General features: G+C 46.6%; 1 protein-coding gene across 1 annotated transcript in view; it reads left to right on the top strand.

Moving 5' to 3' along the window:
* The first annotated feature begins 693 nt into the window (after positions 1 to 693).
* Positions 694 to 15577, top strand: part of LOC148142932 (uncharacterized) — a 98425-nt gene continuing 83541 nt past the window's right edge. The window contains exon 1 of the mRNA XM_087975764.1: positions 694 to 818. The gene's annotated coding sequence lies outside the window, so the exon portion shown is untranslated. The remainder of the gene's footprint in view (positions 819 to 15577) is intronic.

The raw sequence follows: 15577 nt of genomic DNA on the forward strand, positions 1-15577 counted from the left end.
GTCCAGTTTTGGGCCCCACGCCTCAGGAGGGACATCTCCACTGGAGCATGTCCAGCGGAGATTCACGCAGATGATCCCTGGAATGGCAGGTCTAACATATGAGGAACGGCTGAGGATCCTGGGATTGTATTCATTGGAGTTTAGAAGGTTAAGGGGAGATCTAATAGAAACTTACAAGATAATACGTGGCTTGGAAAGGGTGGACGCGAAGAAATTGTTTCCGTTAGACGTGGAGACTAGGATCCATGGACACAGCCTTAGAATTAGAGGGGGTAAATTCAGAACAGAAATGCGGAGACATTTCTTCAGCCAGAGAGTGGTGTGCCTGTGGAATTCATTGCCACAGAGTGCAGTGGAGGCTGGGACGCTAAATGTCTTCAAGGCAGAAATTGATAAATTCTTGATGTCACAAGGAATTAAGGGCTACGGGGAGAATGCGGGTAAGTGGAGTTGAAATGCCCATCAGCCATGATTAAATGGCGGAGTGGACTCGATGGGCCGAATGGCCTTACTTCCGCTCCTATGTCTTATGGGATGTTGTCCTCCCCTTGTGCTGCCGGGCACCGCATGCGCAGTGCGTGGGCCGCTCTCGGTCTCGTCCCGCCGCCTTTACCGTCATTTTGCTCCACTTTTCGCCCCGCCCCTCGTTCCATTATTGACGTCACAACGCGGAAGTGGCCCTGTCAGTTTCATAATGAATCCCCCTCCCTCTGGGCAGCTCTTCATCCTGGGAGGGAGCCAGAGATGGCAGGAGGGGAAATTGGTCACTTGTAGCAACTGGAGTGAATCCAGGGAGGGAGCAGACTCCGCAAACTCAGGTATGTGTCTTAGTTATCCGGGTGAGGTGGAAGAGAAGGATCGACGTTGGGAAGGCGGAGGGTAGATAGCTTTTCTGTTTTTATTTTTAAAATGCACCCGATTCCCACAACTAACTGCAGCAGGTACAAGTACAGCACATGCAATATTCCTCATTGCAGCTTCACGCCGGTTTTGTATCCTCTTCTTCCTGCGCCTTGGCTCCAGCACATTCAGCTTCCTTCCCTCATTCCCATCCCTCGCCCTGATGTCCAAGCTGACCCGCAAAAGTTCGGTTTGTCCCTCCTTTCTTTCCCGTTTGTCTTTTGTGAGTTTTGAAAACTTTCCCAATCCTCTGATTATACGAGTTGGGAAGTTATGTTGTAGCTGCACCAGACATTGGTTAGGCCACTTTTGGAATGCTGTGTGTACTTCTCGTCTCTCTGCGAGAGGAAGGATGTTGCAAAACTTGAAAGGGTTCTGAAAAGATTGACAAAGATGCTGTCAGGGTTTGAGCTGAACAGGGTGGGGTTGTTTTCTCTCGAGCGCCAGAGGCCGAGGGGTGACCCTACAAACTTATAAAATCATGAGGGGCACGGAAAGGGTAAATAGACAAGATCTTTTCTCTGGACGGGTCATCGGTTCAGGGTGAGGGTGAGATTTAAAAGGAACCTAAGGGGCAACACCTATATTCAGAGGGTAGTGCGTGCAAGAAATGAGCTGCTAGAGGAAGTGGTGGCGGCTGGTACAATTACAGCATTTAAAAGGTATCTGGATGGGTATATGGATGGGAAGGGTTTAGAGGGACATGGGCCAAGCGCTGGCAAATGGGACGAGATAGATTTAGGATATCTGGTCGGCATAGATGAGTTGGACGGAAGGGACTGTTCCTCTGCTGTAACTCTCTAACATTTGCCATGTCTGTTTGTTCAGTTTCTCTCTGGTGTTGGTGTCTCATTTTGCTCCCCACATCCTGGGTACATTAACCATTTCCTGTCTGGTTGTTCTGATGATCTGGACTGCTGTCTGGGTCTTCGGGTTTCTGGGATTGGTCAATAAATGCACCTGGAAATGACGCTTTGTTAATCACACAAGCAATTGATTATTCTTTGGTATGGCCGGGTCGGTAGACTCTGATCAGCCCAGAAGGATGAGTATTTCTAGACCACCAAAATAATCCGCTGACTTTACCAGAGTTTGTATAGAGCTTATATACATTGTTTATAGTCAGACACTGAGCATGATGACATAGTAACAACTGTCGTGGGAATTAAATTGACTCGATTCAAATGTTTATTTCAGACCTTTGCAAAAGGACCCAATACATTGGCAAGACGCCTCATGTAAGGGGCACGTGATAGCTTTCACATACTCCCTTTATACTATAATTCGCTTTTCCTTATCAGCTCCTGCATGGCTAGAGGCCTGGAACATTCAAGTTCCTTTCCGTATATGGAGTTGATTTTCTCATTTCTTGGCTGCTGATATGGTAGTTTAACTGGCCTTGTAAGTCTGCTGTTAGGTCGGTTTGCCTTGACATTTTTGTTTGTTTGCAATACCTTAGTTCCAGTCAGACCCTTACTTCTCTGTTCCCCTATGCCTTTATAGATTTCACAATGGATGTTAATTTTCCATTTCATGACAACAATGACATGAAAATATACCGAGCCAGATAGCTATACATCAGACTGCTTAGGGAGCACCAGGCCTTTCCTCCAACATCATCTACCTGTAACACAGCTTTCTGGTGTTATCGCCACTTGCTCTGGTGTGCCCTGTACATGGGAGAAAGTGAGGACTGTAGATGCTGGAGAAGGGCTCATGTCCGAAACGTCGATTTTCCTGCTCCTTGGATGCTGCCTGACCTGCTGCCCTGCACATAGCTCATTTTCACACGTCACACACTTCAACGTTACTGTGTGGTGGGATCCACGCAATCAGGTCTTCCTGCGGTGGAACCTCTGGTTGTTTTACCACTTGGTATCCTGCTGCACTCATAAGCAAACGCCATAGGCAGGTACACAAGCAGGGTCCTAATACAAAGCACTATCAGTATGACCAGCCCTATAACTAGTAGAGCGTGTAGGATCCAATACCCCCAAGCTCGCCAAAGGGCGGTAAGCTGTTGGAACCAAGAGTTATATGCTAGGGGAGGCGGTCTTACTGCCGCCTTCATATGATTTATCACACTAGTGATATTCTGGGACTCATCGGGAATATTGAAACAGCAGGAGGTACATAACAATTTGCAGACGCCCCCTCTCTCTGCCATCAGTATGATTAGTACTAATCGATTTTGTATCGCTGCTTCCCTTACTGCTGTTAATTCAGTAATGGTGAGTGCTAGACCTTCCTCCGTCTCATTTGCTAACAGTAATATACTATATGCCACGCCATTAATCTTGTTTATTGCCAATGTTGTCCCAGCTCCCAAGAGAATAGTCCATTCAATGTTCGCTCCTGGTGTAGTCCAGGGGTCTGCGAGTGTGTTCCCCTTCCAATGCAGTGGCATGCCCCTTCGGGTTTGCCCATTACTAGCTTTTGGGACGAACACTGTACCATGGGGTAGCAGCACCCTTTCCATCCTGGAGGGAGGTGATGGTACCCTCTCTCTCCACAGGCCCATATTATACCCACCATAATGGTCTGATTACTGATTAAAGGAACAAGTAATGTTGATCGTACCATTTGCGTAAGTTGCTGAGCAAGAATCGTTGTTCAAGTACAATGTCGTCATACATTGGGAGATCCCCAAATGGAGTCTCCCCTGATTTGTGCAAATACATGTTTCTCCCCTGCCTTCCACTATATGGAAGGCTGTGGTCGGGAGCCTTGAGACTGCAGTTAGCCTTGTGTTCGGGTGCTGGCGCGAGTTTTGCTCTTATTGCTCCCTCTATCAGGGTCAGGGTAGTTGCTGCCCGCAGAAGCAGGCAGCTAGCATTTCTTGCCGGGCTCTGTGATTGGTTCGGCAGTCCACCACTGGGCTGTGTGCAAACATATCCAACAAGGGTAGCCAACCTTTAATCTCCGGTGTTGTATTTGGGCCAAGGCACAAGCTCTGTTCCCTTCACATCTAGCGATGGCCCTTCGCACCTCCCAACCTACTGGCGTCGCATTTACACCATTTATCTCATGGAGGGCCAATTCCACTACCGAGTTAGACTCGCTCCTGAGCCCCGGCTGACTCCCTTTAGGTTCTGGCGTGACATTAATGCCCTTTGCCCTGCTTGGGGTTATGTCCATGATTTGGTTTGTTTAGTTGCCGTGCCCTGGTGCTACTACCTTCTGTCGGACCTTCTGCCGAGTTGGGGGGAGGGGGTGGGAGCTGTACCACTATATTCACCTTTCCATAAATGTTGGAGAAGGGTCTATCTATTCCACACCACCAGACACCCTCATCATTCTTGAGTCTTGGTATTATTACCCGTGTCTTGGGACCTCCTTCCTTGATGATAGAATACCTATTTCCCGTGTCAGGTGTCCTTGTAGCCGTGGTGGCCACTATTAAGTGCCAGTCACTGGGACACACGGATCCCTGCATAAATATTTATCATCCCATTTATAGTCATCCTGGTTACTAAACAGCCATGGGTTGCATTTAAAGGTCCCCTTAGCACCCTCGGTTATGATTACCATCTGCGGCTGTATCTCAGACGCCCCTGCCCTTGGGAATAGTCCTGCCAGGGCGCTTACTGATAATGTGAGCTGGGGCAGCCCCAAATTTATATGAGGCATCTAGCAACCTTACAATCCCCATGTATATAAGTCCAATCTGGTTATCGGAGTTTCACTGCTTGCACTTATTTGGTTCCGGTGCTGTCCGATGTCTCCTCAGGTCCAGCTACACATTTGCAATGGCTGGCGTGTATCCAGGTGGTTCTTTCAGTGATCCGAACAGCTGTCTGTGTTGTAAGGAGCACTTGAAACGGCCCCAGCCACCTCTTCGCCTTCCAGCTTTTCCTCCTGAAGTCTTTCATCACTATCCAGTCTCCAGGTTTTAGATCGTGCAGCTTCCCTCCTGCTGTTTGGGGTAGTGCTGCTCTCACTTGATTCTGTATTTGAGACAGAAGTCTAGAGTTTTATACAGGAACACAACATCTCATCCTCACTGTGTCTGTTATTTGTCGTGCTTTAGGTCTTGGGCCAACTCCTGTATTGGGCGGCCTACCAAACAAAATCTCAAACGGGTTAAGATTGGGTCTTCCTCTCCTTCTAGATCTCATATACACTAACACAATTGGAAATGCCTTTGTCCATGTCACCCCGAGTTCCTCACAGCATTTTGTCAATTTATTTTTTAGGGTAGCATTCTCTCGTTCCACTGTCCCATCGCTCGCTGGGTGGTAGGCACAGTGTTGTCTCATGTTTATTCCCAAGTAATCACTGATCTGCTGTAAAGCATTATTGACAAATGGTGTCCCATTGTCGCTACTAAGCCTTTCAGGGATGCCCCATCTTGGAATTATTTCAGTTAGCAAAGCCTTGGCTATGGCACTGTCATCTGTTTAGACGTGGGGAATGCTTCCACCCATTTGGAAAACATACCAACTATTACCAGGCAATACCTTTTCCCTCAGTTGTGTGTTAGTTCAATAAAATCCAACCGTAAAAGTTCCAAGGGTCTTTGGGTTGGGGGTGTGCTGCCTGACTCATCTGTATCCCCTTCCCCACACTAATAGTGGCACAAATAACACATCATTCACAGTATTTCTAGGAGTAGTGAGTAAATCCCTTAGTGTGCAGCAATACTGTTGTACATCTCCGCCCCCCCCCCCCCCTTTTTGGCACATGGTCATTACCGTGTCATAGAATGGGAATAATGATCGCGGTAGACAGGGTTTACCATTGGGGCCACACCACACCCCTTCCCTCATGCTGCAGCCTGCCCTTGTCCACTCATGCTTCTCCTCTGGCGTGGCCTGTGACTGTAACTCCCATATGTCTGTTGTTGGGGCCCAAAGTTTTGTCATACACACGTCAAACTGATCACTTGGCGGCTGCTGTCCTTGCTGCTGAGTCTGCCTTCGCATTGCCTTGAGAAATGGAATCGTTATTTTTTGTGTGGGCTTCACACTTACACAGCGAGTGATTTGGGCAATAGGACCGTTTCCAGGAGGTCAGACATCAGGCCAGGGTGTGTGATAGGCTTTCCAGAGGAGGTCAAGAAGCCCCTGTGTTTCCATAGGGTTCCAAAATCATGTACAACCCCAACTGCATATCTGCTGTCTGTGTAAATATTCACTGTCCTTTCCTTTGCCTTGACTGAGACATGTAATTTGGCGATCAGCTCTGCTACTTGCGCTGACAGATGAGAAGGGAGTGATCCCGCTTTGACTACCTCGTGGGTAGCAGTAAAGATACTGCATGTGGGGCCAGTAGGGTTAATTCACTATAGCCGACTATGTCCCTGGACGCTACAACACCCTTTTCAGCTGCAGCCACGGCTCGCAGGCATTTAGGCAATCCTGTTACTATGGGGTTTAGTTTAGTGTACCAGTATACCCAGATAGTCAAAAATTAGCTACCGGCCTCAATTTTGCCCCATGATCCTGCAACAGCAGAGATGTCATGCAGCCATGCTTCACATCTACCGTTTGTACAAAAGGCTTGTTTGGATTCGGAATCCCCGGTGTCTGTGTAGTTTGGAGCGCCTTTTTCAATTCAGCAAAGGCACTCTTGGCCTCTGGGGTCCACTGCAACGGACTCTGGCTCAGCAACCCTTTGCCATGGGCTATGTCACTTAGAGATGCCTCAAGGGTTGTGTAATGTGGATAAACATTTCACAGTCGGAGCACATGCCCAAAAAGGACAGCAATTGTTTCTTCGTGTGAGGCTTTGGAATTTGCTGGATTGCTTGAACTCTGTCTTGACCAATGGCCTTCCCTTGTTCAGATATTAAGTGACCTAAGAACCTCACCAGTTGTTGCACAAATTGTAGCTTTGCAAGACGAGCTTTGTGCCCTTCCCTCGCTAGCAGAGGAGTGAGAGGGAGGGAAGGTGGGAAAACGGAACTGAGGTTACAATCAGAATAGCCATGATCTTACTGAATGGTGCAACAGAATTGAGGGGCCGACTGGCCCACGGCTTCCCCTATTTTAAACGTTGACATACTGGTGATGAGAGTTTTCATTCCTGTAATACAAATTAACTGACAGTCACTCCAGGGTACTTTCCAACATAACAACAATCTGTTTTTTGGTCTGGAATAACAGACCAATGGGACTTTGACCATTAGAGTAACAACAATGCACCCTTTACTCTAGGATAGCACGTTACACTGTATCCAGGATAGCACATTACACTGTCCTACACTCTGTATCCAGGATAGCACATTACACTGTCCTACACTCTGTATCCAGGATAGCACATTACACTGTCCTACACTCTGTATCCAGGATAGCACATTACACTGTCCTACACTCTGTATCCAGGATAGCACATTACACTGTCCTACACTCCCTATCTACGATAGCACATTACACTGGCCTACACTCTGTATCCAGGATAGCACATTACACTGTCCTACACTCCCTATCTACGATAGCACATTACACTGGCCTACACACTGTATCCAGGATAGCACATTACACTGACCGACACTCTGTATCCAGGATAGCACATTACACTGTCCTACACTCTGTATCTAGGATAGCACATTACACTGTCCTGCACTCTGTATCCAGGATAGCACATTACACTGTCCTGCACTCTGTATCCAGGATAGCACATTACACTGTCCTGCACTCTGTATCCAGGATAGCACATTACACTGTCCTGCACTCTGTATCCAGGATAGCACATTACACTGTCCTACACTCTGTATCCAGGATAGCACATTACACTGTCCTACACTCTGTATCCAGGATAGCACATTACACTGTCCTACACTCTGTATCCAGGATAGCACATTACACTGTCCTACACTCTGTATCCAGGATAGCACATTACACTGTCCTACACTCCCTATCTACGATAGCACATTACACTGACCGACACTCTGTATCCAGGATAGCACATTACACTGTCCTACACTCTGTATCTAGGATAGCACATTACACTGACCGACACTCTGTATCCAGGATAGCACATTACACTGTCCTACACCCCCTATCTACGATAGCACATTACACTGATCGACACTCTGTATCCAGGATAGCACATTACACTGTCCTGCACTCTGTATGCAGGATAGCACATTACACTGTCCTACACTCTGTATCTAGGATAGCACATTACACTGTCCTACACTCTGTATCTAGGATAGCACATTACACTGTCCTACACTCTGTATCTAGGATAGCACATTACACTGTCCTACACTCTGTATCTAGGATAGCACATTACACTGTCCTACACTCTGTATCTAGGATAGCACATTACACTGTCCTACACTCTGTATCTAGGATAGCACATTACACTGTCCTACACTCTGTATCCAGGATAGCACATTACACTGTCCTACACTCTGTATCCAGGATAGCACATTACACTGTCCTACACTCTGTATCCAGGATAGCACATTACACTGTCCTACACTCTGTATCCAGGATAGCACATTACACTGTCCTACACTCCCTATCTACGATAGCACATTACACTGGCCTACACTCTGTATCCAGGATAGCACATTACACTGTCCTACACTCCCTATCTACGATAGCACATTACACTGGCCTACACACTGTATCCAGGATAGCACATTACACTGACCGACACTCTGTATCCAGGATAGCACATTACACTGTCCTACACTCTGTATCTAGGATAGCACATTACACTGTCCTGCACTCTGTATCCAGGATAGCACATTACACTGTCCTGCACTCTGTATCCAGGATAGCACATTACACTGTCCTGCACTCTGTATCCAGGATAGCACATTACACTGTCCTGCACTCTGTATCCAGGATAGCACATTACACTGTCCTACACTCTGTATCCAGGATAGCACATTACACTGTCCTACACTCTGTATCCAGGATAGCACATTACACTGTCCTACACTCTGTATCCAGGATAGCACATTACACTGTCCTACACTCTGTATCCAGGATAGCACATTACACTGTCCTACACTCCCTATCTACGATAGCACATTACACTGACCGACACTCTGTATCCAGGATAGCACATTACACTGTCCTACACTCTGTATCTAGGATAGCACATTACACTGACCGACACTCTGTATCCAGGATAGCACATTACACTGTCCTACACCCCCTATCTACGATAGCACATTACACTGATCGACACTCTGTATCCAGGATAGCACATTACACTGTCCTGCACTCTGTATGCAGGATAGCACATTACACTGTCCTACACTCTGTATCTAGGATAGCACATTACACTGTCCTACACTCTGTATCTAGGATAGCACATTACACTGTCCTACACTCTGTATCTAGGATAGCACATTACACTGTCCTACACTCTGTATCTAGGATAGCACATTACACTGTCCTACACTCTGTATCTAGGATAGCACATTACTGGTTTTGCACAACAGGGGTGTGGTAAACCCCTCTCTTATCACAACTCCTGATGCACCCATTGAGTTCAGGAAACTTCCACTCATCTTTATTTGCATTGACTCTCTGAACTGGCTTGATTTTAAGGACTGAATATGTTGCCCCTGTACCTACCAAAAAGGTAACTGGTGTACGTTCCACGTATGACATAGAGGTAGGCATCAACTTATACGCATCAATGTTATAGTGAACGTATGGTCCACGCTCCGCAATCTCAGCACTCACTGTGGAGGTGGGACATGTTTCAGTGCCTGTAAGGTTAGTAGAAGAGATTAGCATAAGCGAGTCTTCATTGCCAAGCATAAAGGAAAGAGGCTTACCTGTTCCTTGTGGGCTGCCCACCTCCACCTTAGCCTTCCCCCGTCAGTCACCCTGCTGTCCAGCCTCCAGGGCTGACTGAGGCTGTCTGTGTGGGCACTGCCTCGCCCGGTGGTCCATTGCTCCGCAAACAAAGCCCCTGCCAGATCTACCTCTGCCAGCCCCTCTTCCTCTTCCGCGACCTCCACCTCTGCCTCTCCCTTTTCCCACAGCATCTCCCTCCAACGGCTGGGCGACCATTTGCATCATAGCAAGCTGAGCTTATCCTTCTCTTGAGTCAGCAATTTTTCAGCATGTATCGCGTGTTGTTCTATCAAATTGAGCTTTCCCGTGTCCCAGGTAATAAATGTGTCTTTTACCTTTTTTGCTATTTTGTCCTTCATCCCATTGATGAAGCTGTTCCTCAGGTGTGCCTCATATGGTGTGATTTCTGCCGTCGTTATGTCCTCGGGTGGTGTCAGTCCACTCCAGGCATTATGGATTAGAGTGAGGCGTGGAAGGTACTGGGACGCTGTCTCACCTTCGTGTTGTTTACACATTGCAATTTTGGTCATGTCCATTCATACTGGGAATGTCTCTGTCTCTCTGTCTGTCTCTCTCTCTTTCTGTGTCTGTCTGTCTGTGTGTGTGTGTGTCTCTCTCTCTCTCTCTGTCTGTCTCTATCTTTTTTTTTGCTAATATGACTTTTATCTCCAGAGGTTCCCTCTCATTGGGCGCATCCGGGCAAGTCCAACTCAGCCAGTGGTGGTTCCAGAGTTAAAACCACCCTTAAACCTGCTCTCTCTTAAACATTCTAGAGACAGCAATCCTTTCCCTTGAGTTTTACTCTAATACCATGCGAGAGTTCACTGGACCCTCCTCCTGATTTATTTATTCTCTTAGAACGAGTCTCTATGTAGGATTACTTAAGCCACGACTCTTACCCAGAACCTATTCGATTCAGATCCCGGCGCCAGGATGATCCACAGATTCCCAACCCTCTTGCGAAAGGGGCCAATTTAGCGCTCGAGATGAAGTGAAAGTCCTTCAAGGCGCTGGCGCCTACACCTCCTGGGAATCTTCAGAATCTTCCCCAGTTGCGGGGTCCTGGGCGAGCCCCCAAGTTTACTATCATGCAAATTAAATCGACTCGACTATTAGCAAGAGCAAAGAAAATGTGTATTTTTAACCTCTGCAAAGAGACCCGATGCATTGGCAAGACGCCTCATGTAAGGGGAGCCTGATAGCTTTCCCATATTCCCTTTATAATATAATTCACTTTTCCTTATCAACACCTCAAGGCCAGGAGCCTGGAACATTAGAGTTCCTTTCCATATATGGAATTGTTTTTCTCATTACTTGACTGTTGATATAGTAGTTTACTGGCCTTGAAAGTCTACTGTTAGCTTCCCCTGGCAGCTCATTCTATACATGCACCACCCTCTGCATGAAAACGTTGTCCCTTAAGTCCCTTTTAAATCTTTCCCCTCTCACCTCTAACATATGCCCTCGAGTTTGGACTCCCCTGCCCTGGGGAGAAGACCTTGGGTATTCACCCTATCCATGCCCCTTATAAACGTCGACAAGTTTACCCCTCGGCCTCCGATGCTTCAGGGAAAATATCCCTGGCTTACTCAGCCTCTCCAACTCCGGTAACAGTCTTGTAAATCTTTCCAACCCCTTTCAAAGTTTCACAAGTTCTTTCCTATATCCGGGAGACCAGAACTGAACGCAGTATTCCAAAATAATGTATAGCCACAACGTGATGTCCCAACGCCTATATTCAATGCTCTGACCAATAAAGGAAAGCATACCAAATGCCGCCTTCAAGGAACTATGAACCTGCACTCCAAGGTCTCTTTATTCTGCAACATCCCCCTTGACTGTGTCAGTCCTGCCTGGATTGCTTGACCAAAATTCAAGCCTGACATTTCTCTAAATTAAATTGCATCTGCCACTGCTCGGCCAATCCAATCAATTCTAATTTATAGTGAACTCTCTTTCCTCTCTTATTCCCTAGAAGCTAAATATCTCCATCCCACACACTCCCTCAGTTTTCACTTTTCTAAAAGTGGGAGAATAGGGTTGAGAAACGTATTGGCTACAATTAAATGGTATGAGCAGACCTGATGGGCTGAATGGCCTCATTTCTGCTTCTATGTCCTATGGTCTCTTGCTGTCCAGGACATAGAGAGAGAGAATGGGAGCAGGAGATGGCCATTTGGTCTTTTGACCCTGCACCAGTATTGAACACATCATAACTGGATATGGATCTACCTACATCGAGGTGGATAGACTGGGACTTTTGCACTGGAGCATAGACGGTTGAGAGGTGACCTTATCGAGGTTTATAAAATCATGGGGGGGGGATAGATGAGCTGAATGGCAGGTGTCATTTCCTTCGGGTAGTGGTTTCAAGATGAGAAAGCAAATTTTGAACGTGAGTGGAGAAAGATTTTAAAAAGTCTTCAGGGGCGCCATGTTTTTTCAGAGTGGTTCATGTGTGGGATGAATGTCCAGAGGAAGTGGTGGATGCAGGTACAGTTACAATGTTTTGACTAAGTAAGTGAATAGGAAAGGTTTGGAGGGATATGAGCCAAACACAGGCAGCTGGGACTAGTTTGGTTTGAGAACACAATCCGCATGGACTCGTTGGACTGAAGGGTCTGTTTTTGTGCTGTCTGACTCTGTAACTGTTCTATACTGGTCTTAAAACAATTTTCTTGCCTTCCCCCATAAACATCCACTTCTGTGTTGTTCCAAAATCAGATGAACTCAGCCTTGAATATATTCAAGGACCCCCTAACTGCAGGGAGATATCCCCAATTCTGAACTCAATTCCTCTTGCTGATTGCTTGCTGCATCCGTCTGATGACTGGCATTGACTGGTGTAGGAGGGCGCTGAGGCCACTTTGTACCCCCACACGTCATTCCTGATGAAGGGCCTGTGCCCGAAATGTCGAGTCTCCTCCTTGGATGCTGCTTGACCTGCTGTGCTTTTCCTGCACCACACTTTCTGACTCTGATCTCTAGCATCTGCAGTTCTCACTTTCTCCAAATCCAAATACATCTCCATTTAAACAAAAGCTATGACTTCACATTCTGGTACTGCATTTGCCATGTGTTTGCCAACTGTGGTCTTCTCTACATTGGGAAGACCAAGCGTAAACTTGGGGAATGGTTCGCCAGGCATTGCAGCCGCGTCTGCAGAGGCTGTACGGACTTCCCAGTCACCACCCGTTTTCATTCCCGTTCCCACTCCCTTTCTGACATGACCATCTTTAACCTCATCCATTGCCACAACACACCAAGCTGCAAATTGGAGGAACACCACCTCACCTTCCTCCTGAGCAGTCCACAGCCCAGAGGACTCAACATTGAGTTCTCCAATTCAAATAACCTCCCTTCCCATCCCCAACTCCCTTCCCAGTCCTTCCCCCTCCCTTCCACTCCTCCCTGCCACCAACCCTCGTGATGAAAGGCTTATGCCCGAAATGTTGGTTCTCCTGCTGCTCGGATGCTGCCTGACCTGCTGTGCTTTTCCAGCACTACACTCTCGACACTGAGTTAGGATACCTGGTCGGCATGAACGGGTTGGACCAAAGGATCTGTTTCCGAGCTGTACAACTCTATGACTTAATAACAAACTATATCCATGTTTACAAGGCTTGGTACATCACATGCTTTACTAACCATTCTCAACAGGTCCTGCCCCTTCAGTGACTGGGTAACATATACATGTTAGTGCATAATCTCCTTCACTAGTATTTACACACTACCCTCAGCAATTGCACAAGTAACAGTGAGGGTAAACAGCACAAGGATTAAACAAACAGTGAGGGGGGAACAGCACAAGGATTAAAAAAACAGCCAGGGGAAACAGCACAGGAATTAAAAAACAGTGAGGGTAAAAAGCACAAACCCCAGTAAAAACAGATGGAAAGTCACTGTAACATGTCACTATGACAGATTCTGGATTAGTGGTGCTGGAAGAGCACAGCAGTTCAGGCAGCATCCGAGGAGCAGTAAAATAAACGTATGTGTGCATGTGGGTCTTTGTCTGTCTGGGTTGAGTGTGTGTGTGTGGTGAGTGCAGAGTGTCTTAAGTCTGTGAGGGGGTGAATGTGGGAGTGTGTGTGTCTGTAAGGGTGTATGGGGGTGTCTGTGTGCGCGTATGTGTGTCTGTGTGTATGTGTGTATCTGTGTGTGTGTGTAGTGCAATGGTGGTCATCTGTAATGTGACATGAACCCAAGGTCCCGGTTGAGGCCCTCCCTATGGGTACTGAACTTAACTATCAGCCTCTGCTCGGCCACTTTTCTCTGCTGCCTGTCCTGAGAATGCTAACCCGAGAATGCAACTTTAAACAAAAAAAGGTTTTGTGATTTACACATGAAAGAAGTGAAACTATCACTGTATTCTAACAGATAAAAGGCTTAACAGACAATCAATTTTTCAATGTATAATTTCAGTTACATCACACTGTAAATTGTTGCTATAAATTCTGTGTGTTAGGATTGAGCCCTCCACTACCACCTGATGAAGGAGCGTCGCTCCGAAAGCTAGTGTGCTTCCAATTATACCTGTTGGACTATAACCTGGTGTTGTGTGATTTTTAACTTTGTACACCCCAGTCCAACAGCGGCATCTCTAAATCAAGACTGTTATCAAACAGGCACAGAAATATACAGCACAGAAACAGACTTTTTTTTTCTCTCATGCACATACGCACTTATAAGTCCATGGGGGTGAATTTGAACTTGGAGAATGATAAATGCAGATACATTCTATTTTGCTCAAAAAATGCACAATCTGCAGACAGTCAATCCATATAATAGTTTGTAAATTCTGCTTTGGAAATAGAACCAGTCTGACTCAAGATTGGGACATAGACAGACTCTGACCTTGCACCTTTAATGCATTGTCTGAGCTGAGATGTCACATTTTGCTATAAAATCAAGTTATCTTGAGAAAGTGACCTACAAGAATTTCTGGGATTTACATGGTAATAATAACTGCAACCCATTCTAAAAGATGAAAGACTTAATAATCCAGTTTTGTTCAATACATCATTTCACTATAATGTTTTCCAATAAATTCTGTGTCTCAGATTAGATTACTTCGTATGGAAACAGGCCCTTCAGCCCAACAAGTCCGCACCGACCCTCCGAAGAGCAACCCACCCAGACCCATTCCCCTACATTTACCCCTTCACCTAACACTACAGGCAATTTAGCATGGCCAATTCACATAACCTGCACATCTTTGTGACTATGGAAGGAAACCGGAGCACCCAGAGGGTGCCCACACAGACATGGGGAGAATGCAAACTCCACACAGACAGTTGCCCGAGGCTGGAATTGAACCCGGGTCTCTGGCACTGTGAGGTAGCAGTGCTAACCACTGTGTCACCATGCCACCCTTATGACCTTATTCATCCACAGTCACCTGATGAAGGATCAGCACTCTGAAAGCGAGTGCTTCCAAATAAACCTGTTGAACTATAACCCGATGTTGTGTGATTTTTAACTTTGTCCAGGTTAGAATGGATTGACTGTGCTAAATTACATAGTGCCCAGGGACATGCACGTTAGGCACATTAATCAGGGGGTAAATGCTGAGAAATAGGGGGTAAGGGAATGGGTGTGGCTGGGTTACCCTTCGGAGGGACAGTGTGGAATATTTGGGCTGAGTGGCCTGCTTCCACACTGTGGGGATTCTCTGAAGACAAGGGATTGTCACAAACTTTTTTTTTGCTTCCCAAAAATCAGACCTGCTCACTCTCAGCAGGATCCCAGTGTTGTGAAAGATATTAACTTTCAGGTGGAGGTATCCAAAATTCAGAGAGATGTCAGTCTTGATGTTTTTGCTTTTCTGCCCCTGTAAGATCCTGAATCAGCTCCTTCAGGGGAATTAGTTAGAGCGGTGTGAGAACGGAGGGGGAGAGAGAGTG

The sequence above is a fragment of the Chiloscyllium plagiosum genome, unplaced genomic scaffold (genome assembly GCF_037043375.1).
Source record: "Chiloscyllium plagiosum isolate Xiang-an unplaced genomic scaffold, Cpla_swu_hap1 HiC_scaffold_27, whole genome shotgun sequence".
Taxonomy (NCBI): Eukaryota; Metazoa; Chordata; class Chondrichthyes; order Orectolobiformes; family Hemiscylliidae; genus Chiloscyllium; species Chiloscyllium plagiosum.